Source organism: Pezoporus occidentalis, unplaced genomic scaffold (genome assembly GCF_034315485.1).
Source record: "Pezoporus occidentalis ecotype Australia unplaced genomic scaffold, CSIRO_AGI_Poc_V1 ctg58, whole genome shotgun sequence".
In the NCBI taxonomy this organism is placed as follows: domain Eukaryota; kingdom Metazoa; phylum Chordata; class Aves; order Psittaciformes; family Psittacidae; genus Pezoporus; species Pezoporus occidentalis.
In genome coordinates, this window is record NW_026915921.1 from 3976816 (window position 1) to 4003002 (window position 26187).

General features: G+C 39.9%; 1 protein-coding gene and 1 long non-coding RNA gene across 9 annotated transcripts in view; both read right to left on the minus strand.

Annotated features, from left to right (window-relative positions):
• The window catches only part of SORCS2 (sortilin related VPS10 domain containing receptor 2), a 548057-nt gene that overhangs the window by 202452 nt on the left and 319418 nt on the right, over positions 1-26187 (minus strand). The gene's annotated exons all lie outside the window — the stretch shown is intronic.
• LOC134174120 (uncharacterized) lies at positions 4345-10078 on the minus strand. The gene is made up of 3 exons (XR_009968510.1): positions 9845-10078; positions 6116-6212; positions 4345-4721 (listed from the first exon to the last, which is right to left on the minus strand). It is a non-coding gene; the product is annotated as an uncharacterized LOC134174120 (long non-coding RNA).

The following is a 26187-nucleotide window of genomic DNA, read 5'->3' on the forward strand; positions in this document are numbered from 1 at the left end:
GGTTATTTGGTCCTGAAGATAAACAGTGCACACACAATTGAGAAAAAAATGGCTTTTCCAAAGACAAAAGACTGCAATTATAGGGCGATCAGTTATTAACAACCTAAAAGTTACAACACATATCCCCATTTCATTTTGCTAATCTCCAGGCATGTGATGATCATGCCAAATACAGGGACTCTTCTACCCTACCATTCTTTTTGTACTGCTGCACCCTCACTACACCAATTTGCAAACTGTATTACAGTTCCCCGAGTTCAGAAGTTGTATTTTACTGCTTTGGGAGGTGTTCAACTTGCCTCTTGATGCAAGGAGAAGTACCAACAGAAACAGACACTAAAACACTGACCTAACGTATTTTTAAGAGTAATAATAACAGCAATTTATACCCAAGACATGAACAACTGAGCAATCAATAGCATTCATCTATCATTTCAAGCCAGTTTATGACACACAATAGAAATGCAGATGGAAAAGAGGAACTCCTCATTGCTAGTTTTCATTTGTCAGACATAAAATGAACTCTGTAAGCAAAAATCTCCTCTGGTAGTATTGATTTAAAAGAGCAAACTTAACACAGGATTAGACGCTTAAGGTTTTAATAGCAAGCACGCACAAAGAAGTCATCAATAATGACACTGAAATGACAATTTCTAAATCTTCTTCACCAGTTATTTCTAAAATCCTGCTTCAAGATCTCCTCAGTCTCTATACAAAGCTGGTCACCTCTGTACTTCCCACATTCACAGAATCATGGAATGGTTGAGGTTGGAAGGGATCTTAAAGCTCATATAGTTCCAACCCCCCCGCCATGGACAGGGACACCTTCCACTAGACCCCATTGCTCAATGATATATTTCAGTTCTCTCTCACTCCACTTCTATGGCACGTCATGATCAGATGCCATTGGTTTTTCATTCATTTTGACAACAAAAATGTACTAAACTCCTAACTTTTTGGATTGCTGTAGTTGAAGGAAGTGAGACCCTCCTCTCTCCTGGCTTACTGGTATGCAACTAATAACAAAACTCACATCACTTCCGAATCCAGCCTACTGCATACAATACTATAGAACTAAGGCAGCAATAATTCTAGTTTTTCCAAGTCACTTGAATCAAAATGCCATTCTTAAAAAAACAACAAAACAAAAACACCAAAAAAAAAAATCAACCAACCAAAAAAAAACAACAACCAAACAAAAAGAAATGGAGAATTTCTGCTTTTCCTAAATCACAAGGAACTAGAGATGCAGGATAACAACCAGCTTTTCCATCATTCACCTTTTTTTTCATATTTTGCAAGCTACTTCTCTGTCCAATTCAGTCAGGATGACTGAGTCCTTGCAGCGATTACAAATAAATGACAGAGGAGTATCAATAACCGTGTTTAAAAACTGCAAAGTTAAATGAGCCATAAACACTGGATTGTTGTATACCAACCCTCGAGTTCAGCTTAAGGGTAACACAGCACAGATTTTAATATAATAAATGGTCTAGCAGGAAACAAGATGAGCAATATTTATGAATGTGACTATAAAACCAAATACAGAAGCAAAGTGGAAACACTGGACACACACCACTGGTGCAGACAGCACATCTGAATGGACAAGACATCAAACCAGCACCAGGAGACTCAAGTTTTAATTTCCATCTCCACAATCCAGCTCCCATCTGACTCCAGGGAGACCACTTCAGTCTCAGCTTCAAATGTGAACACCTTAACATTTAGAGAGGGGGACAAAATCACTTCTAAAATGGCCTGATAACTGTTTAATAGAGAGGTGTAGGGGTTTGTTTTAAATGATGGGATAGCTGAACCTGTGAGTTGATTTCAGAAGTCGGTGACTCTATGGGATGGCAACAAACATGAAATACTTCAAGCAGTGTTTGCTTTGCACTTGATGCAGAGACAGTAAGAGCCACCAAGGTCAGGTCTGCTTTCCCGATTGCCATGAAGGTGGAAGCTGTCGGATTTTCACTGGTTGTACATATACATTTAAGTGACTTTACAATGATAACAGCTGAAGTATCAGTTCCTGCTCATTTAAGTAGCTGATCCCTAACTGAAAGCTTAAAAATCCAATGACCTTTTACAGTTGCAGTAACAGCTGTGTTATCCTGCCAATATCTACTCTCTCATGAACGCTCATTAGTTGACATTAAGTGTGATTGCCATAAAGGTGATGTAGCTGAGCTATAAATGGTACCTGCATTGTCCTATGGATACTTATTCCACAGCTATTCTGTAATTAAAGGCTTTATCCAGCCCTTAGAGAAATTCACAAACGGAGTTAAAGAAATGTGAGTTGATCTAAATTACTGTATTTTCACCCAGCAATTCAGCAGAATGCCAGGAAATGCAGCCAAAAAATCTCACTTTTTAAACCAAGAAATGAGATTACAACAATCAGATCACACAACTACCATATTTTCAGAGACCATTCAAGGTACTGACCTAAACATCAATTACCCTTCTGCCTTACATGCACACAAGTGTCTTGAGTCCCACAATTTAGAAAACACAGCTGATGACTCTGATGGTTGAATAATACATTATGTTCAAGAAAAACCTCCAGAATGCAGCTCCTTGCAGCAAAACAGAATGAAGCCTACAGGTCCCACTCAACCAAAATGTTGCCACTCTGATAGCTATAAGAGAGAGCTAATCTCAGTCAGTAACCTTTTTGTATGTCATCTGGGTAACACAAGCCCACTTCCTACCCTTTCATAGCTAATTCTTGCTATTTTAAGTGTGGCTAAAATAAATCCACAGCAAATAAGCCCAATATAAACATGAGATATCACACAAAGACAGATCACATGAAGTCTACAAAGCTCTCCTCTAGAAATCAATCCATTGTTCCAGCATGTAATTTTAAAAGTAATGATAAACAGGTTAAATGTGAGTACTGAAGGATGCAGACACACAGCACATTGTATCTCCATTTTAACCTTTCTTAAATGTAGTCTTAGGAAGGGCGGTAAACTTGGTTATTTCAGTGAACTACACTATACAGATTTAAAAGATTTATTTCTTTGTACCTCCATCGATATTTGGTTTTGGTGTAATTAAACCACTCTCATGGATCAATGAGCACAGATAACAACTCAAAGGAGAATGAGAGCATCCATCAGCAATCTTTTTCATTAAGTAACATAACCAAATATTGTTTGTTAGGCTGAAACACAAAATTAATCTGAAGGATCTCATTTTGTTTGAAACCTGAGGGACAGCCAGATCATGTCACCTTCTAAGAGATAAGGATGCATTCAGGAACAAACAACTCAGTCCTTATTACTGCTATGAGGTTCAAATCTAATTTCTACAGGTGAGGCTCCAATGAAAATACAGTAATTAAAAATGGTAACCTTAGCAATAATATAATCAGAAAAAAAAAGCTTTAATAAAAAACATATTCTGGATTTGTACAAGCAAATCCAATTTTCAAGTTTTGTTAAGTTGACAGTTCTTTAAAATAATCGTATAATCAGGAAAGTCAGTTGGAAGTATCATTTGGAAACCAGAGGAAGATTAATGAGCCAGAGTACAGAGAAAGTAGCGCTTGTTTTTTCAGCACAGCCCCTTGACGTTATATTTTTTCTGTGTTACTTAAAATTTTATCAGCACTAGTTGTGACACAAGAATCTGCTTCTACATTAACAACAACAACACAACCACCAAAACAGCAACAATACAAATACCTAGGACAATTTTTTCTTAGGGAAACAAGGATGTCTTTAAGTTAGTTCACCTACCGAGTTTTTTTAGTCTTTACAGAACCTGAATTTGGTCTCTGGCATTCTTTTCTGACTTTGTCCCAGTATTAAACCAATTCTTGCACAGAGCTATCCTATAGTGGTCTGTGTACTAGAAAAAAACAAAACACATTGTGTACAGATCTAGAACGAACAGCCTTTATACTTGGGAAAGTGACAGTGAAATCAGTAAAGAAAGCGCAGAGCATGACAGCTGAATACTATACAGACCAGTGAGTGATGATGTCCCTTTAATAAAGCTTGTGATTGTTCTATTTCTTCATTAAAAACAAAAGCTATTTCAGTAAATTCTAGATCAGCAGTAGTTGGGCATTAGCAGAATTAGCATTAGCACCATTGGTTTTAATGGACTTTACATGCTCAAATCCCACAGAGAAAAGTGGGACTGTCTCCCTGAGTTTCAACACTAACTGCTACAAATATCCCTGTTCCATTGCTCCTGCAAGAATAACTACACTAGGTTAACTACACTAGTTATGAGTTTTAGAAATCTCAAGAAGAGGCATCTCATTCAGTTACATCGTCTGAAGATATGGGCACTTCACCTGTGAATGATATGGAGGCCAGGACAAGGTTAGGACAATGATCTGCCATTGACTCATTCATGGAACTGCATCACATCTGCAAGGCTGCTCTCAATACAGTTGCAGAAATGGTTTTTCAAATGTCCAGGATGATTGTAAGCTTCATATTCCAAGTGTAAAAAGAAAGTCTCAGTCCTCAGTATATCCTGCATTTTTAATTACCATAAAGACATTCTTCTGCTTTTCTGAAAAGAACTACAGCTGACAGGGTAATCCCAGCGAGCAAACAGTAACTTCTGTTGGTCCTCTCTTCCTTAACAGTTGCTCATTAAAAGCCCTGTTGCTAGTGAAAATTCTGTCAACTTTTTCCCTTAATACAAAGCAGTAGCTTTCCAGTCGCTGATTATTTTGACATTTCTAGCTGAAACTAAAAAAAACATTTCAAAGTCTGTGTTGTCTGTAAGGGATACAGAGAGTGGACAATCTGTTTATCCTTGCATGTTTGCTTTCAAGGTTTACCATTTGATCTATGTACGAAGCAGGGCAAAAAGCAAAACACGAACAGAAATCAAAAAAGGAATACAAAAGAAGAGCTTATCTGCTTGCATATATGGTGAGCAAACTGTACAATTGCAGCAAAGGGGGATACAGAGAATATAGGGCATTGACCCCACCACCTTCCTCAGATCCAAAGCAGTAGCCAATCTCGATATGTGGACAAAAACTTGCCACTGTATAGCAAGCTGAAGATCTGGCTCTGCTCCCTTTGTATACTGTACATAGGTTACAGACCGTATCTTCCCAGGGTAACGTGCACTGGCAGCCTCCATAACACCTCTGTGAAGGTAACTTACAGGACATGTTTTGAGACTCTACACTGGCCAATCAGCAATTAAAAGAATACAGGCAACCCAAAGGCACAGGTGCTGCTGTTTCCACCACAGTCTGCCACCATGGGATACATGGGGGAGACAGGACTCCCACAGGCCAGGTTCTGCCTGTCCCTGGACAGTCCCAGATGAGCCTCTTAACCTGTCTTGGTTAAGATTGGCTAGGTCTATGCGATGGATTCTCTGTATTAAATTGTACCAGAATTGTGCCAAAAAGCCTGTATAGGAAGTGCCACAGAAAAACTGATAGTGGAAGTCAGCAATAAATGTAATGTGCATCAGCTTTCCTGCCACAGGACTTCACACACTAGCTTACCCCTTAAATGTGGGGATTTACAGAGAAGGCAACAAAAAGCTACCCAAAGTTCAGTTTCTTTGCACTAATGTATTTTCATTTTTCACCATCTTTTTCAGCATTTGTGTCTCCTATTTTCACCCTGGCTTGTTCCCTTGTGCTGCCCTTGATGCTTTCGCAGACTCAGCCAAGGAAATATTACTCAAATATATAAAGCTGTTTTCTGCCAAACAAACATAAACCCATTGATTTTAAGAAAGCATATACGATTTTTAAGGTCCCTTCCAACTCTAACCATTCTATGATTTTATACACTGGTTTTATGTTTTGATTTTATGACCAGTTAACATCTACTGAATTTAATTTTAATAGAAAAATCAGTAATATCTAGAGGGTTACAGTCTTGCAGTGACTATTGTCACGACAGCTCCACCGATTCCATCAATAGGGGTCCACCCAAAAGGGATCTGGTTCTCCCTACACAAATGTATTTGACATTGGCATGTAACTCTGCTACAAGAGCAGCCTTATGAGAGTCTCCAGTATACCTCACCAGCATCGTCTGCTCCTCCCAGATGCAGCTGTCATTGCCACCACTCTTCTCTCAAGTCAGCTTGGAGATGGCCTTACCTTATTTTGGCTGCCCCTTTTTTACATCATCTGCTGACAGCTCAACAAGCACAGTCTCCTTCTCTCTAACTAACTTGGTTTAAATGATGGGCTACTTCTGAAGAAAAGATTCAGTGTGGGAATGACTACTAACGTGTGACAAAGAGACTGAGTAACTGTTCCCATATTCTTAAAATTAGTCTCACTTTTAACAACCAGTTTCTACTTGAAAGACTAAGCTTCCTCTCTTAAGTAAGAAAAGAAGTAGCTCCAGCTATAACAACGCAGCTATTGTGCCTATTCCCTAGTTAATGGGCTGCAAAGACTTACACACAGTTATTTTCTCTACTTTAGGAAAACAGCTAGCTGCTCCCCACCTATTCATTCAATCTCCAGTTTAGCACTGTTGCCTCTAACATTTCTAGCACTGAATTAAGCAGCCTCTTTAGTTCTCCTTTTCAAATGCATTAACAAAGCTTCCCATCAAAGTATCACCCAAAGTACTATTATTAGCTTAGCTTTAATATAGCACAGAAATTAAGAATGGCTGCAGCTAGAAAAAGCCTATGTAGACATAACTCATGTGACAGCTTCAGGCTTATTCTCAACATGTTAAATAACTAAAAAAATGACTCAGCCAGCTATTCACTGACATCAACCCCTGCACAGCTGAGTAAGTAATGTTAAGACCCTGTAAATGGAAGGAAATTGTATTATGAATGCCAGGAGGGGCATCAGTCTTTTCTTCCAAGCCACTGCTCCCTGTGAATAAGGGGAACACAAAACACAAAGCCTGATCTCCAGCAGCTACAGTAAAGCCACATATTCCAAGGTGGAGACACCCCGGGGAAAGGTTCCAAAAGACTCCAGAGCTGCTGAAACACTGATGGCTTCAGAGGCAAACCTTAAACATTAAGATTTCCACCGTAATAGAAACTTCACAGGAATTGTGCTGGGTAACCAACACCTGGCTGTTCAAGCTTCTTGCAGGTTTTAGCTTTTTTAAGCTGCTTTTGCCATTTTCTTCTATTAGGTCCAATTGTCCAGACCACAGCTGGACAAGCAGGGAGAAGCTGGGCTCTACAGCTGAACCATCTGCTCTGCAAGTTATCTTTTATATGGGAAAGTAAATCATGTTTCTGAGACCTCTCCACCTGCAATGCTGCCTTCTGCTGGATAGAACACATCCAGAAACCCAGCAGGTAACTTACATAACTCTGAACAGACAAACAAATAAAAGGGAGTAAATGGATAAACAAAGAGAAATTTTCAGTTACCACAAAATGTCCTGCCAGGAAATGTTTGGCAAATACTGTTATTGAGGTGCATATAAGCGTAAGCAGATCCTTTCTGTCACTTCAGTGACTGAGAAGAGGGAAGAAAAAGGGATGAATGAGGTCTTACAAGTGAATATCCTTGCAAAAATGGCAGCTAGTCTTGGCTCACCACAAAACACTAGTTCAACCTCAAAGCCAAAGTGTAACTCACCATTCAAGAACGAGGGAATAAAATTACATTCTGGTATTACCCTGACACAGATTCTTTGGTTCAACCTCAGAATTCCACCATTTTCTGTGATCAGAATTCAGTGTCATTATTTCTGTCCTTTAAAAAAAAGGACCAAACTAAGCTGAAAGTAACGGTATCTAGTACTAATTTTACCGCAGATAGATTTATCACATAAAATTAAAGCAATGTAAAAATAGCTGACAATACACAAATTAGTAACACTAAATGTCTCACTTCTCATACTGATTGCTTCTGGGATTAATGAAGGAGCTGCTTCCCCTCTCAGCTGTCCTGACAGGTTTGTGCTTTCCTCTCTCCTTTGAATCCCTCTAAGATATTGCTGTAATGAACATTTGTCCTGGAGACTGCGAGACAGATTCAGCATGTTTTGGTTACCATTTCCATGTGACAACTACTACATTTCACCAGGAGAGCTCACATGAGCACCACTGCAACTCTGGCTGGACCGGACCACAGCTCAGTGATGTGATAAAAATGGAAACGTTGCAGCTCATCCCCTCTGCAGCTTCTGCAGTCATAGTAGGGCAGAGATCAGCCCTGTAACACAGCACTTACTTACAGGCCACCAAGGTGGCCTTCATATTATTTTCCTCATTAAGGGCAGAAAGAGAAAGCTGCCCGTATGGTCCAGAAAAAAACATATTTCTTTATAGAATCACTTGGAAAAGAAAAAATACATTATCTTCAAAGAATTACGTGTTTTATAATCACATAATTTTCTCTGCCACAAGCAGCCAGAGAGGCTTTCGCTCTTCAGAGAAATTATAAAATACTGCTTGCATATTCTCTTAAAAATAACTCTGCCCTTGGCTCTTGCTACAGAAAAAATTTCATTCCTCCAGTGCTCACACACAGCTTGAGCTTTATTTACAACGGTAAAAGTGAAGGGTATTCCATTTTAAGATTATCTGAACCTTACTGAAAATAATTCATGTAACTGAAACTAAATCACTGCCGTGGTCTCAGTCATACTTCAAATTATGGTGTAATTTACACGAAGCAGCATCAGAACGTATAGTCTCTGAGCAAGAGATAGCAACACTCTCAGGTTATTCCCCATCTACCACTAGAGGCCAGCAGTTCACCTGCTGCTGCTCTACCAAGGAGTACTTGGCCACCTGAAAGTAATTCTGCTCCCTTGTTCACCTGCTAAACCATATTAAAACAGGCTAGAAATACATACTCTCCTATCTCACACATACAAAATAGCTCTCTTTGGTTATAAAGAATGCTTTATATTGGGAGAGGGAAGTAACTTAGGCAACTGTAGTTTTAAAGGAGGTACACACTCAAAACCAAAATCTTTAAAGAAAAATATAGAAGTATTTCCCTGGTGGTGACGGGGGGGTGGGGGGGAAGGAATTCTTGCCTTTGTTTCTTTGGTTTGGCTTCTTTTTTGTCCCCATGAATGGTATCAGTCCAAGGAAGGGTACTAATTTTTTTCTGAATTTTAATACTGTCTCTGAAACTAGTATCTATGGCCTGAGACATCCCATTTAATATTTGGCTGCCCTTCACTCTAGCTGTAACAGGAAATGGCATGCAGTAATCATCCAAAAAAAATGCCTGTTTAGACTTCCATAAAACTAAAGGCGTTTCTCCTCAGCATAGATTTGTTTACCTTTATTTCTTCAGAAGACTTTCATTTCTATATATAAGAATATGCAAGGGCTAATAAACAGCACCTGTATCATAGAGCTATCACTTCACTGTGCTAAAGTAACAAGGGAAAAGCCTCCAATTATCACAGGCGTTGTACTATGACAGACAGACACTGAAAAACATAGTTCTTAACAAGAGCAGCTTAGGTGTTTTTTTTTCAGGTAGCACTGATCTCCTAGGAATTCTGTAATTTAAAAGCACTACAAGATAACTACTTAAAGAGATTAAGTAATTCATTAAAACTTTTACTTATATTAAAAAAATCCACCAACAGATATCTAAAGGGAATAAATCTGTCTAAAGAAGACAGCTTTAGTGAGAGTTTTCCTAAGGAGCAGGCAACCTAGAAAAGATGAATCCACCTGTTTTTTCCCTTTATTTCCACCTACCTGCAAACCAGTGGCTAAAACCACAGTGCAGATACTGTTTATGTGTAAACATCTTCAACATGTTGCAATAAAGCTTATCCTTGAAAACACGACCTCCATTTAAGTAGCTTTACACTATGAAGTGAAATAACATACATATATTTATGTCTGCCTCAGAGAGGTTCCGTACCTGTCCCTGGCTGGTGCACTTCCAGCCAAGCAAACAGTCTTCATGCTGTGCTGTTCAAGGGCTTGGAAGCATTAGAGGTGGTAAAAGGTCAGATTCAGGAGACTCTTCAAAATCCAAGAGAGGAATCTCTAAACCTGGATATTTGCACCATCTCACAGTAAGCAAAACAGCACAACACATGGGGAAAAGAACAGTCACATGCTGCACATCAGCCTCAGAAAAGCCCCAAACATCAGCCCCCTCAGGTTCATATAATGCATGGACCTCCCCTGAATGCAATGTAATTGCATCAATTTATACCAGCTGTGAATCCAGCTCATGGTTTTTTTTAAATCTCTATTAACAGCTGGTATAATTCTGTTAAAACTACGCCTTAGCACAGTTCAGCTGCAGGTCAGTCTGCTTCAAAGAAAGCAATGACAGTTTTGGTGAAACAGTTGCCTGAAATGCAGTAAAATGCTCATTAGGAAACTTGGGCTGTTTCTACGCTTGAGAACATTCATTAATCCTTGTATTAGGATCCTCAAATCCTTTCTCTTTGCTGTGTAAAACAAGCCTTGTTTCTCTGCTGCCTCCATTTTGTATTGTCACAGAGATGATGGAGTACTTGTATGCTTGAAGCTTCTCCTCACAATTTTGGCGGTTACTAAGCAGGTTTCAGGACAGGGGAGAATCAGGCCCAAGGAGTACCAAAATTATGTAGAAACACCCTCCCCTCTCCCCGCCCCCCCCCAACCCCAAAGAGAAGGCAATTCCAGCTGTTCTGCATCATTGAACCCTTCCCTTCTCTTCCACAGATTTTCCAGGGATATCAGGTTTGCACACCCAGCAAGAGGGGTGGTCAAACTATTATATTTACCAAAACAAATTATACAAGCTGATGAGAAGAGTTTCTCGCAGCAGTAGCAACCAAAGTGCAGGAGAGGACATCGCAAAGCCAGGGCTCAAAATCAAGTGCTGTTATCAATGAAGCTTTGTCTGTTCATATCAACAGAGAATCTGTGCTCCAGCAGAAAGGAAACAGGGAGGCAACGGCTGTAATTCCCTAGCAAACAGACAAATTAAAGAAGGACATACCTCTTACAGAGCTACTTAGGAAGATCTTCACTAAATACACCTTAGTTCAGTAATTGCAGCATTCTTACAGCAGTAAAGAGATTACTAAAAGGCAATAGCAATTCTGGGGAAAATGTGACTGCGGGAATGGAAATTCTCATCTAACTGTTTTGTGTTATTTAGCACGTATTTTCCACACAACCAGCATTTTCAAAGAGGAGAATAACTGCTTTACTGAAGTAGTCAAGTAAACTGCTCTCAAAGAAGTTTTGAGAGACTGGCCAATTCACACGTAACATTCAGACAGCCTTGATTAACTACCAGTTTTTCTTGACTGGTATTTAGTTTGCACAAGAGGCTCAACACTTACTGTAAACTCAAAGTTTTTATGTGTACTGGAGACTTAAGACTCCCAAAACTTCAGACACGTGTCTGCCAATGTACAAGAAAAGAGCAGGTATACAGCTGGAGAGGTAACAACACATAATGCATCTCACAGTTTTAGCACAGTCTTGGAAACAACAAAATTTACATTCGTATTCAGAAATGAAATTAAAGTCAGCAACCGTAGGTCAGCTGGATGTATTATAACTCCATTTATTATTACTTTGTAGGATTAGTATGGTATATTGCGACAGTCCATCTCTTTTTTGAGGGAGCACACTCAGCTGCCACAACCTACCCTTTTCAAATCTCAACACATTTGTTTCACATTGTGGTCACTGTTCTGAAGAGTGCAATGAGAGGCTCAGGTGGTTAAAAGCGCGTTTCTCCTTGTCTGCTGACGGAAGTCCACCAGTTCACAGCAGTGCAGGAAGAAAGAAAGAGACTTGAAGTGATCCAAATCCTGCCTCATGACACATGCAAACTGACAGGTGTGGTTGGTTATAGCTGCTGGAAACTATAGTACGCTGAGCAATTACGAGCTCCCTGTTTGCCTCAGGAAAAGAGAATTGTGTAATCAGTAAATCTAACCCGAGGTTTACCGATCGAGTCAGCAATGCTGCCTCTTCAGAAACCTGATGGAAATGCCAACACAAAGTCCATCAGTAGGTGCTCTACTGTTTAAAGGGAGAGTTCAAAGGGGTCACCAAATGCGCTGTACAGACGTACTTTTCCTGTAGGTACACTGCAGATTCTCATAGCTTGCCTGCTTTAAAGAGACTATAGGGAAAAAAAAAAAAAAGGGCCATAAAGTCCCATACAAGTCGACCTCCAATACACTGTGTGAACAGCTAAAGAGCCAGCAGGTCATGCACTAACAGGAAAGATATATGCCTACGAAACTAAAGGTTGAGAACATGGTCTATTAATAGCCATGCAATCAGCACTCTGCAAGCAATCCCTGATGCTGTCACATTTAGGCTGTGACCCACCTTGATGGTGTCTACCTGTTTCTGTCTCCTTTTACATGAAAAATTGCATTCAAGCACCTCACATGAAGTTTTGCCACGGGTTAGACTAATTTTTAGTGTGCTTTGATGTCTTTGAATGAAAAACTTGCAATGAAAAGTACAAACCAGTTTAACCAGATAGCCACATTCTTAACAAAATGAGATGGAAGAGGTGCAATTATATGGAAAAGGGGGGGGGGGGAATCAATAAACAGCAAAGTATGCAATGTATAGAAAAAGAAATAAATCTATAGGAGAGTGGACTGCTCTGGAAGGTGTTGAATACTCCATGTGCACACTATGCCTTTCTCTTTTGCCAATGAACCTGGTACAAAGGCACTTGTGAGCCTTTTGTTTAAAGGGAAACCGTAACTAATGGCATCTGCCACATGAACTGATAAGTATTCACTGAATTGCAAACCACAGCTTCAGACACCCTTAACTCCTACACAGCAGATCACCAGTGCCTCCTCGGGTTCAGATGGTCTCCAGTCTGACACTAGACTTCAAAATAGGAAGGTTGTTAAGTGACAAGTCAGCCAAGTGAAAAAAGAACCAGTATCAACAAACATAATGCAACTAAACCAAGTGAACTTGGGTCGTCTTGCTTACAACAGCACAGCTTTCTATCCCCAGAGAATCTGGGATGCTAACAGGGAACGGATTCTTGTCTCAGTCAGGCTCTGGGGCACACAACAGCAGCAATCTTTTGTCCTGTGAGGAAATGAGGAGGAAGGGAATACTACAACTTTGAAAAGTTTTGTTTAGATACCTACAAAAGAGAAAGGATACCAAGGAAATGATAAATAAATGTTTAAAATGGGGTCTGTGGCTAAGTGGAAGATTGAACCAACACATTTTTGTACAGTGAGCCCTGAGAAATCGGTAACTTCAAGACTCAGAGGATCTATTTCAAGGATTATACTGCATGCTTCATAGCATTTTTCTTTCTCATAGTGTCTTTAACTTTACAATATATAAACAGATTGTATACATAAATGGCCTCGTCCTATCCAAAAGAGAGTCTTAAGCAGTTTTGAATTTAAGTTAAGCAACTGGACATGTAAAATACAAACACATTAAGTAAATCATAACCTCTGACTGGAAGAACCATGGAACTGAATTCTGAATGTGTGCAGCACTCAGTAACCCCAGAAGGCCAGCAGGCTTCAGGAGGTCTCCACTCCAGTCTCCTGCTCAAGCAGACCAGTCTGGGGGCTAACTGATGGCATTAACAGAATAGGTAACTCAGGATGAAAATATCTGTGGTGGGAGGGAGGGAGGCTCCCAGATGCTCTGTGGAGAGGCCACAGACAGGGCTGACCACTTTGACCACAGCCTCGTCACCATGGATGTACCTGGCAATCTCCCCCCCTGACCCACCAGTCACAGGATCCCTCTCGACTCCCAGCTCCCTAACCCATAGCGAGCAGCTGCCCCATGCTGCGCTGTAACATTGAGCATTGAAGCTGGAATAAATGGTATAGACTTCCTTAAGCCAAGCCTGTAATTCAGAATGGTGGAAGTAAAAACTAAGTCCTCTATAGAATTTAAGTATTGATAGGAGGGTTGAAAAGATCATAGTATAACTACAATAAGCAATCAAGTGGCTTCCGCAAACCTGCATGCAAAGGGAACAGCAAGGTCTATTATTTAAATCTAAGAAAAGCTTCTAATGGAAAGAAGTGCTTTCTAAAAAACTATTTTTTAAATATATTGTTAAAAAAAGTTACTACTTCATTGAAGGTATTTTAAATAATGTGAAGATCTTAAAGCAGCTTAAGTCTGGTTCAACATTAGACAACATATGCTGGCATGCAGAACAGCATTAGACAATATACTCTGTGGTACAGAACAATATTAGACAATACACACTGTGGTGCAGAACCACATCTCTACTTACTGATTAACATCAGTAATTTACCCAATCTGGTGAAACACTTGCCTGAAATGCAGTAATAAAATGAACCTTTATTTTGCAGGTTGGTTACATTACCAGACCAGTAAAAAGCAAGGAGGTGTGTTCCAGGCTTCCTGGGGCACAGTATATAGTCTATTTAAAAATGATATTTATGAATTACATAACCAAAAAAGAAAACTGACAGGATACTTTTAAGAATCACATTTCAACTACTGAACAAATATCACGTTCATAGAAAAACAGTTGCACTTCTGTAACAGACAGCTTTAATGAGTCTATTCCCATAAAAATGCTTGGTTTTCAGCTTTAAACCACCCCAGTGCCCTCCTTCAACCCCCTTGTTAGGCATCTTATTAAAAAGAACTATTATGAAAAATATTCACTATTTCATTCATTTGAGCTTTATTCCAGGACTATTCCCCAATATTAGCCTTACCTGTTTTCCATTAAATACTCCAGGGCATCCACTGCTGATATAAAGACACAGCCACCTCCTGCCCATCCCCATTTCTAAGAACATGGATTGATTTATGGATTGTGAAATGCTGTAATATTGCTTACAAAATCTCCTACCTTCTATTGCAGTGAAAGTAAACAGTCACCTTCACAACAGAGACTATTATTTCCCACTTCCACAAGAGATGGAGGTTTTATTTCTCTACTCCCTGACTTTCAATTTAGCCATTCACAGCTATGCAAAGCTCAATACACACCACCCTGCCCTCTCACCAAAAACTGCTGGATCCCTACAGAGCTCCTACAGTACAAGCAGAGCAGCCAGCCTCACATGCACCACCCCAGGTGACAAACTCCACCACCTCTCTTGTGGGAATGCTGATGCACCAGGCTTCACTTTAAAGCCAAAGAGAATAAACACCAGGACTCAACCCATTTAACGCTCCTTGGGTACCCAACTTTGCATTTCAGTCAGTTGGGGGATATATCTTTCTCTTTGTGAGAAAAGCCCCTCTGAACCCAACCTGCTGCTCTCCCTTTTTAGGGGGAAGGAGAGAGGGAAGATCTGTTTCTGGAGAATGAGGACCTGGGACTGATCCCCAGCATATTCATGTCCCTTCATTACAGAGCACCCATGGCATTTCTGCATGGTCCAAGCACAATCATCTTGCCCGTTTTGGTGGTGCTTCTCATAACAGTAGCTAAAGCTAGCCCTTACTACTGGCAACAGTTCAAACCCACTCACATCAGATTTACCTGAGTTCAAACTACACTGAGTCACGCTTTGAAGATACAGCCACAAATTCAAGCTCTTCCAGAAGAGCCCCCAATGAACAGCCAACCAGGAATATAACATTATGATACTTCTTAGATTCATCAGGAAAAATAAGGCAATGTTTTTTCTCGAGTCATTACCTATACTATACATACTACTCTGTTTTAAGATTCAACATTGCCACAATTCACAAGCAATAAAGGAGAGACTGAGAAAAGCAAGAGCTCTGCCAGGTCTGTTCTGTTCTGGTTCGGGTTCTATGCTGGAGTGTGCAGCTGCTTTCAGAACAATGAACTGCCCATCGCTGCTAAAGATGTTGCTTCAGGAAAATCCACAGTGGTTTTAGTCCTTTTATCTCAGCCGAGGTCACCCTGAAAGCTGTACTGAAGAAACAAAACAAAAGCACATCTGATGTAATAAGCCTGGTTACTGAGAAGGAAAAGCCCCAGAAACTTGAAACAAGCTTCCAGCAACAGATATTTGTGTGCCCTGTGGCCCACAGAGCCATCAGGAATGATGACATTAAATACAGAGCTAAAGGAAGGCTTCAGATAAACAGCATTTTGCTATAAAACAGTCACTTCATTTGCTTGGAAAAAAAAAGCAAGTCTCCTCATTTATAAATTAAGATATGGAGAGGTTACTGTCCTGCTCCTCTTATAAAGACCAGGTTTTGTGCCTTACATTTCATTACCCAGTTCCCAAATGCAATTGTGCAAATGTTTAACCTTATGCATTTAAATGAAGTCAACAGCATCATCCATGTGCTTAATGACAAACATGAACAGTTTAAACTTCTGCCATAGCATAATACAGAAACCAACCTGGAATTCAGCATGAGGGGACCATTAAGAAAACTGTCCTTGATTCCCATCTTGGACAAACACAGTGACACAGCAGCAGAACAGAGAAAGGAGCCCAGGATTTATAGATTCTCCTCATTTCAGACAGAGTAATTTCTCAGACCTGTATGCTAATGGAGTAGTTTGTTAAGCTCTTTCAGTCCTGATCCAGACACGTGAATGCACATCTTACTCCAGACATTTGCTGAAGCTGCCTAAATTAAGTTCAACGTAAGTGGCACAAGAAGCAGGCAGCAACAGAAAAATGTATCACAGGTTCCTTAAGCAAAAATCCTACTGATTTTACATGACACTTGAAAAGCTGAAAACTTAATTAAGAAATAGATGCTTTATAAGCAGCATCTGCTTAATAACTGAGCTCGCTTAAAAATTTGTATTAGCCCAAATTTACAACTAGAACGTATGAAAATACACACTGCAGTATGTGTGCACATGCTGTTTAAGGTTATCTTCACACAAACACAACTTTCTGAGGCAATGAACAGCAATCATTTCTGGAGGAGGTGATGGAGAGAGATCTTGCCCAGCACCTATGGGAGATGAGGCTCACAATCCACAGGATCACCTCCCTGGAGCTCCAAGAGCCTCACACCCCTTTTTTCATAGCTTTCTAAATCAAGACTAGAGTGAGGATATGTCTTTTCTAAATAGTGACTCCTGATCTGAGGAGGCAGTTGGGAAGGGGTGCTAAGCAGGACCCTTTCATTGGCAGCAGTCATAAGACTGAACACTGCTACACAGCACAACAATGTATCACAGCAACAATGCACAAGCAGGCTTGAAATATCGAAATGGAAAACAACTTTACATTATAGATAAGCTTAATATTTCTATGTAAGCCAGGACTTTAAAAATTAAATTTATAGTCATTTCAAAATACTGTTTTCCAATAGACAAGCCAAGACTTTCAACCTAAGCACAGCTAAAAACCAACTGCATTTTAATATCAATCCTTGTTCATAACTACCCAAATACCAGTGGCCCTTCTTCCCTTCTTTTACTGAAAAATCAATTGTTTGCTGGGGAAAAACATATGCAAGGAAAACATTTGAATCCCTATTAAGAAAGGTGCAGAACATTTCACTTTCATAGAAAAATGTGAACAAATTGGGCTATTCCTACCAAAGACTTATCTATCAGCTAGATATCGTTGTCACACCAGGTATAACACAATTTTACCACACTTAGAGGCTCAGGAATGCTTTTGTTTGAGCACAGAACTTTCCTAACACTGAAGCTCTGCTAACAGCCACTAGCTCTCAAGTGGAAGCCCTTGGAGAGGTATTACCCAGAAAGCCATTTATCTTTTACTTCACTTTGCAAACAAACACCAACAGAGAGAGCCATTAGAGAACAAGTGCTCTCTGGATGCTGAAAATCAATGGAGGAAAATTAAAAATCAACAAAGCCCTCACATACAGCCTCCTAAATGAAATGGCCTGTGATCCCGTCAATCCTTGTTAAGAGGAGAGAAAAATAAATTCTTAATCAAGGATGAGTTCTAGTGATGCTTCTTGCCATATTTATATTGCATATCATACATTTCTAGCTATATTCTGTGTCATAAGGATATAATCTGATAATAAAGATACTCTTAGTGCATAGAACAATTAAGAAATCATTTCAACACTCAAGTTCTAGTGGCAGACAAAAGGTTTAGGCTTAGAGAATGGTGACGACATGTGAATGAAGTGACACAAGTAAACATAGCAGAAATTCTGTACAATAGTTTGATAAATGCCCCTTCACTTACATCTTGAAGAGGAAATCCACTTAGTTTACAATTCAGCTAGTTGCCAAACTCATTAAGTCAACTCATAAAGCAGCATTGGGAGCAATACATGGCCTGTGATGCTCTCCCATGTTGCTTACAGCCATGGAGGAGTCAAAAAAGAAAATTAAAACAGGATCAGGTCTCTAAGTTATCTATCTTTCTACCTGCTGCTGCAATTGGTTCTAAGTAGACATGCACGAGTACTGCATGGCACCATGGTAAGATCTGACTGGTTCACAGCAGTACTAGGTGGACATGTTTAATCAATAAAGCTGTTAATTACTCTAGAAGACCAGAACAGCCTGAGCCTTTGAAATCAACATGGTCATGGATTTCTCCATTAATTACTGTGTCATAGTCCCAGCTATGGGGCTCTTCCAGTGAATTATCCATAGTTAAGTGTCAAGGAACCAACTTCTGGTTCTAGCCCCAGCCAGCCGAATATGGGCAGGATATTGTTTCTCTTTCTCTGTGTTTCCAGAGAAGAATCAGTGTTTTGGGCTCCTTTACCACATGCCTTTTACTCAGCACAACAGAATTACAGATCCAACCAAAACACACAACCCCTCCATACACTTAACTGCTACCTCTTTTGACTGGGTTGCTTGCAGCAGCAGCAGCAGCAGCAAATGAAGTCCCTCATCCTTGCCTAGCACTGGTGATGAAATTGCTCAACCTTCTAGAAACATAAGGACTTTGAAAACCATTTCACACCCTTTCATTCTAATCTTGTACAAGGACTGACTATTTTCCACAGTGTTACAATCTGCTGGGCATAAAAAGTCTTTAATGATTACCATATTTTCTTCTTTACTAGTGTGAGGTTGCTAAAAATGTGGGCATCTCTGATAACTTCTACCACAAATTACAAACTCTAAACAACCCAAAGGGTTACATGTAATAGGTTTCTTATAATCATAAAGACAGATGGCATGGCATATCTGAACACAAACGTGACAAATTTAGGACTATGTGCATCTGCAGAATTGACTCTTCAGGATATCTGTTTAGCAGTCAAGTGTTCTTCAAAATGGTAAGGATAAAAACTGACAATTTAATTTTTCCAGAATAAACTCAAGTTCCACAGGTCTCCCCTTTGGTGACTAACTCAGTAAATCTCAGGTGACAAACTCAGTAATTTTTAATAGGAAAGAGAATAGAAGCTAAAATACAAACTGTATTTTAACTTTTATTTTCACTTCTAAGGTTAAATGTCAAGGTGGTTGGGTGAGAGAGACAGAACAGCTCAGCACATCTTTCTTTATTGTAAAGCTCAAGAAAACTTGTGAGAAATCACAGTAGATTTTCTCTGATTAAAAAAGGCAAAAGTATAATGGCATCTGCCAAAAACATGAATATGTTGCTTGCTCTTCCCTAGCAAGGTTCATTTGATTGCAACTTTACTCATTAGATGTTGTTCTAACACCTCTTGAGATGCACAAAGTTGATGCCTGTGCTCCCCTGAAGACAAGAACATATTTTTCAAGGCTCAGGGCTGCCAGCCACACTGCAGTGAAACATATGCTGTCCTGCTACTTCAGATAATAAATGGCTTCTCTTTTGTTCAGTGATTCAGCCTCACAAATAACTTATTATGTCTCCTGAGACTTTTGAAATGAGTGAGGTCTCTTCAAACAGGCAACAACTGCCTTTTGTTTACTGTGTAATATACTTCTAATGCAGAGCTAGGTTATTCCAACCAAGGTATAGTAACTGAGTTGGCTTTTATAATTGGTTGTGACTGCTATTCCCAACAGTAATCCTTATAGAAAGACTATAAATATTGCATACCCACCATTACATGTAAGGAACAAATATTGACAGTATACTGTATTCTGAAATAGTTGGCAAGTAGCATCATTCACATGAGAGAACCCCATTTACAAGGACGTTTTTTTAGATCGAGTAAACATATCCAAGACTACAAACACATCTGGTCACATAGCTTTAGAAATCTTGAGTACTGACATCAGTCACCCGCTCAGTCCCACGAGGCATCACTCCTCCCAGTACTGTCATTCCTTTGGCATGGAGAGCAGTTAGTCTGGATAACAGGTTCTTCATGTAGAACTAGTCTCATATAAACAGGATCATGACAGGATTAAAAACACCACAGCAACCATCATCACGTTTTTTTGTCTTTGATATTTGGAAGCCACCTATCACCATGGTGCACTTGATTCCCTTGTCCAGATCACTAATAGCTTTATCAGTGATCCCAGGGAACTGGGATCTGAAGAAAAGGAGGCTTGGGGGGACCTTATCGCTCTTTACAGCTACCTGAAAGGAGGTTGTAGCAAAGAGGCTGTCTGTCACTTCTGCCAAATAACAAGCAACAGGACAAGAGGAAATGTCCTGAGGCTGCACCAGGAGAGGTTCAGGTTGGATATTAGGAAAGAATTCTTCATGGAAAGGATTGTCAAGTATAGGAACAGGCTGCCCAGGAAAGTGGTGGTCACCAGCCCTGGGGTATTTAAAAGATGCACAGATGTGGCACCTAGTGACATGGTGTAGTGTCACACTTGGCAGTGCTGGCTTAATGGTTGGACTCAATGATCTTAAAGGGCTTTTCCACCCTAAATGATTCTACGGTACCCCCGTGTGAATGGGATTCATACCCTGGAGCTTTAAAAGGGAAGAAATGAATTTACATAGAGATGCCAGTGCGTTTCTTTGTCTGAAGGAAACAATACATTATGAAAGCAGAGCACCATTTTGAGAAGATTCTTGACCAAAATTGCACCTGATAGGCAATTTTTCATCCCACGTGCAACTCCCCCAGCTTCCAATGCTGCAGCTGCTAGGTACGCCAGTGCAAGGCTGCCCACCAATACAGGATGAGCTGAATGCTGGAAAAGTGCCTGCCAGGCTGATCTGCAACTGGAAGGGTGAGAGGGTAAAATGAGAACTGGAATGGAAATCAGCTCAAAAGGAAAGCTGGAAGGAGAGCCAGTTACACCAGGGCTTTCACACAAGCAAACTGGGGAGAGACATGCTGTTGCCAGCAGCCCACCGCTCCCAGGAACTGACTGCTTTGCCTAGAGCCATAAGGAATAAAAGCAAACCAGGTCACAGAGATGCCAGACCTCCCCAGGTTATTATTGCAGTTCTCTCTATCTGGAAAATCAATACTCAAAACACATGAAAGGCCAGATTGCACCACTGTACATCGTTAAAGAACAGCTGCAGATGAAGCTGGAGTACCCCTTACCATATAATATAACACAATACAAGAGAGCTGGGCAAGCCTAAATTGAAGGTTTCCTCCTGATTTTTGTGGTTCTTTAAGAAACCAAAATAAGCTGGAAACTCAAACCCTTAGGGAAAAAGCACAATAACATCTTACTGTGCAGCCATCAACATATATTTACGGGATTAAAAAGCGGAATAAAAATTTATTGTGCGTTTTATGCTATTCTTCACCTTTCTGAGATCTACTAAAACTGGCTTTTTCTGAGATTTCTGGCAAAAGCCTGTAGCCCCTGCCACAGCAGACATCACTGCCAGTCTACAACCAGTGTCTCTGGGGATAATTCTGTTAGCTCAAACTTATAAACTGACCTGCAGAGAATGCAGAGAGGGAAACTTTTGGGTTCTGCCACTACATCACTTGGTGACTTTTAAATAAACTTACTTGCTAGCATGGATGTTTAAAGAGAAAGCCTCTCCTTTTTGCCTGGGTGATATTTAGCTTATGTTTGTGAGCATGGCTTAGATGCAGTGGCAGATGACACAGTAGTATTAAGGAACAGTGAAGTGTCCAACCTCAGCCACTGACAAGCCGCAGTAATTTCTTCAGTCAAAGAGAGCAGACAAGACAGAGGCTAAAAAACCACCACAAACAAAACCCAGCGTGCTATAAAAATGTTCAAAAAAAAAAAAAAGAAAAATAACCAGCAATTACCCAAATCATGGACTACTGAATACAGGCGAAAATCAAAAAACCCAGCAGTGTCACCTGCAGACTGTGAGCTTATTGAATTTGCCTATTAACATCATAGCTTAAAAGGAGAAGTAGATAATCCCCTATTAAGAAATCAAAAAATCCCGTGGACAGAAAAATATATGAGTAAAGTAGAATACATTCTAGCTTTGAGATAAAATAAGAGCTACAAATATTATGTAAGTGAAAAATATGTCAGCTACCAGAGAAAGGAAATGTATAAGATCTTGGCACTTTACTGGCTATTAAAATGCCAGGGCACTTTCAGAAAAAATACATTTTGCTCAGAAAATGTCCAAGTGGCAAAGGTAACGTTTTCTAACACACAATTTTGACAAATTTCTCAATTCAACTATTAATTTTAATATGGAATATTTAGTATTTCTCTAAGTAAACCTTGACATGCTTTTAAAATACTACATTTAAGAAGGTCACAATTTAAACAAAATTTTTCACTTAATCTCATCACATTATCTTGGCTCCATCACCTCTTTTCCAAGGGTTTTTATTTTCAGCTGTAAGTCAGGATATCATTTTTTCAGAAATTTTTAGAGTATTAATGAATAGTTCTGACCTTATCCTAATCCCATCATATTTTGCATGGTGACTGCTTTATAGTAGATAAGTGTTAAAAAGTGAATTCTATGAATTGTGCAGAAACATAAAGCAAGTATTTTCCGACAGAGTACCTAAAATTAAGGTCCTAGATCTAAATTCAGCTCCATTCTTTGCTTCTGAGTATAACATTTTAAAGCTGAAGTTCAAATTGCCTTTATCACTGCAGGAAAGCTTTAAAACTTTGTTATCATCCCAGATTAGCTTTCAATAAAGTTATTAAGAAATTTGGCTCAGAAGTCACATCTTCAATCTTGGAAGAGGCATTGCTAAACATTTTATCCAATTCTGTGTGTTCACCTATTAAATCTTCCAAAACAATAACTCAAAAAAGTTTAAAATATGAAAATATGTATAGTATTGACAAACCTTCCACAAGGCCATAGTCTCCCTTGAGCTGGTAAAAATGCATTCTATTTAGAATAATAGAATCAGAGAACACCAGGTTGGAAGGGACCTCAAGGACCATCTGGTCATCTAGGCAAAGCACAGCCTAGACTAGATGTTCCAGCATCCTGTCCAGCTGAATCCTAAAAGTGTCCAGTGTTAGGAATCCACCACTTCCCTATGTTTAAAACTACTTCTGAAGGTGTCTCCATGTCCTCTATTTTTAGTGAAGAAAATTAGGCCTTTTTTTTCATCTGATGTTTTCTCAATCATGAGTTCCACATTGCCTTTTGTGCTGCTCTTTGGCTAAGTCATAATGCTTTTTCTGACTACTCAACTTTTAACATTTGCACAAACTACACTCCTGAAAAAGTTACCAGAAACAATAAGCAGTTATGCAGCAAGAATATTCTTAGAGCAATTACTCTTTAGGAAGCAAGCGCCTTCAGTCTGAAAAAGCACTGCAGGCAACACCACGTAAGAGCTAATGAATGCTTTCTTTATTTTTAGGAAGATGAATTTATAGAATCACAGAATGATTTGGGTTAGTAAGGACCTTAAGATCATCTACTTCCAAGCCCCCTGCCATGGGCAGGAACACCTCACCCTAGACCACACCACCCAAGGCTCTGTCCAACCTGGCCTTGAACACTTGTTGAGTGGCAAAAGTGTGATTTTTTTTCCTTCAAGCTGAGAGGCTGACTTAGACATCTGGCATAGTATTAAATTTCCCCCATTTCTTTCCCAGGCAAGTCATTTACATCTTTCTATTTCCACATCTGTAGAAGAAATCTTACAACCTCTTCAGACTTCCCAAAGCTATTAACAGGACACACCAAAGCATCTCTGTGTATATAAAATTTTTAGATCTTATGGCAGAGTACAACTCACAAGTGGTTTTAATATGGCCTTACAATATACCAACCCATAGTAGAATCAAACACTACTACCTCCTGAAAGGCATCTGATTCCAGAAAGGATAGTTTTACAGACTTTGCTTAAGTCAGGTGAAAAGTTATGACTGGTCCTTGTAATAATACACAGCGTGGGAAAGTTTCAGAGGAGCCTTAGGCTTTCGCAATCCCAAAGCCCAACAGAAACCCTGTATCCCCAAGCTCTGTGTAGCCAAGATGTAAAGGCCCAGATCTCCTGCTCCTGTGTTACAGCACCTGGCAGAACAGAAAAGCATTTTTCAAACCATCAGCTGCAGCAAGCAAAAGAACCATTGCTTTTGCTGGAGCCCACAGGAAGAAAAAAGTGTGAGATTCTCATGGACCAACTAGAACCTTTAGTCAAACCCTCACTAATATATGCCCGCCTGCACTGCATCACAACCTGCAAAAGAAATTCAACACAGTAAATCCTATAAAGTGATACAATGTGTAAAAAAAAATTAGTTCACAGGTACGGCTGAGTGAAACAAACAGGACATATATTAGCACTAAAAGAGAACGAGTCCAGCGCATTTAGTATCTTAGGTTGACACAGACGTTTGCTTATTCCCAGGGATCCCAGTCTGATTCTTGCAGTCATAGTTACACAAAAAGCACAGGTTTTTATGAAACTAGCAGCCGTGAGCTTTTGGCACCAAGCTTTACAAGATAAACACTCCACAATGCCTCAGTGCTCCCTGAGGCACTCCTCTTGCCAGAGCTTTCCACCAGCTCTCCTTGCATAGACTTAGTGTCTTCTAGCAAAGAACAAGAGCATTATAAAGTCAAATCCGAAAGCCATTTCAATGTCCAGAGTGATAATACTGTTTAGAGGACAGAATAAGCTTGTAAACCTGTAAGATGTAGATCCAGCAATTGCAGCAGAAATCAATCCTCTTCCATTTGGAGCCAGTAGCTTAATTTCCTCATTTAAAGAATCATAGAATGGTTTGGGTTGGAAAGGACCTTAACATCATCCAGTTCCAACCTCCCTGCCACGGACAGGGGCACCTTACACTAAACCATATCACCCAAGGCTCTGTCCAACCTGCCCCTGAAGATTGCCAGGGATGGAGCATTTACCACTTCCTTGGCAGGGAACCTGTTGGCAACCTGTTCCAGTGCCTCACCACCCTCACAGTAAAGAGCTTCTTCCTTACATCTAACCTAAACTTCTCCTGTTTAAGTTTGAATCCACTACCCCTTGTCCTATCAAATGCGGGAATAGAAGGTAGCCTGTCAAATCATGCCATGTCACAGTGCTTCTGCATAAAGCAAAGGATATTACAAGGTGCAAGGCAATGGGAAGTCAGGCTTCAGAGAGGGTCAGGCTTGCTCAAGGTCATAGAAACTGAAGTTAGGTCTCCTGGCTAACAGCTCCCTGATGGAATCAACCTACTACTGCTGTTGAAGAGACTAATTTTATGAGTTCTACTCAGGGATGTGTCAGCAGATTTATTATTATCTCAAGAAACTTGTGATGTTTTAATAGAAACATAGACCACTACCTATGTTCTTCTAAATAATATTTTTCTTTAGTATTTATAACTACGGAAGAAAAAGGTTTACTTTGGTCCAGGATCTATTTGCGAGGTGTAGAAAAGAGTAATGCTCACAAATAAAAGAAAGAAAAGCAGGAAAACAAGAAAGCGTTGGAAAGAAATTAAGAGACAGAAGGACAGGAAGAGGTGGTGAAATGTTGCAAAAATCATTATGAAAAAGAGGAGGAAGAGAGAAATACCAGCTGCACACAGAACAAACAAGTCTGCAGAAGATGCCTCCTCAAAAAAACAAATCGGGAGTTATGAAGAATCCACCATTCCTTGGACAGCAATCTTCTGTATGAAGGGACGACAGCAACCTAGTGTGTTACTCCCACAGATGGAAAACCCTGTCTCTAGCACAAGTCTGAAAGAGGCCACCATAAAGGAGGTTCAGAGATGGCTTAAACACAAGAGATTTAAGTTTCTAGGAGTAAGAACCTTTCCCTGCCTGACAGAACCACATGTTGTGGGGGAAAAAAATAAAGATCCCATTTTATGTTAGTATAAATTTTTGATGACTATATTCAAATACAGGATGCATAAGGATATGATTAAGAAGTATTTGTCACACAGGTCCTGCCTTTTCAGTAGAAGTTTGCTGCTGCAGCATGATGAGGCTATTGAGAACAGAACCCCAATTTCAGCATTAGAGACATGTAAGCATCAATTCATCCCTTCTAGTA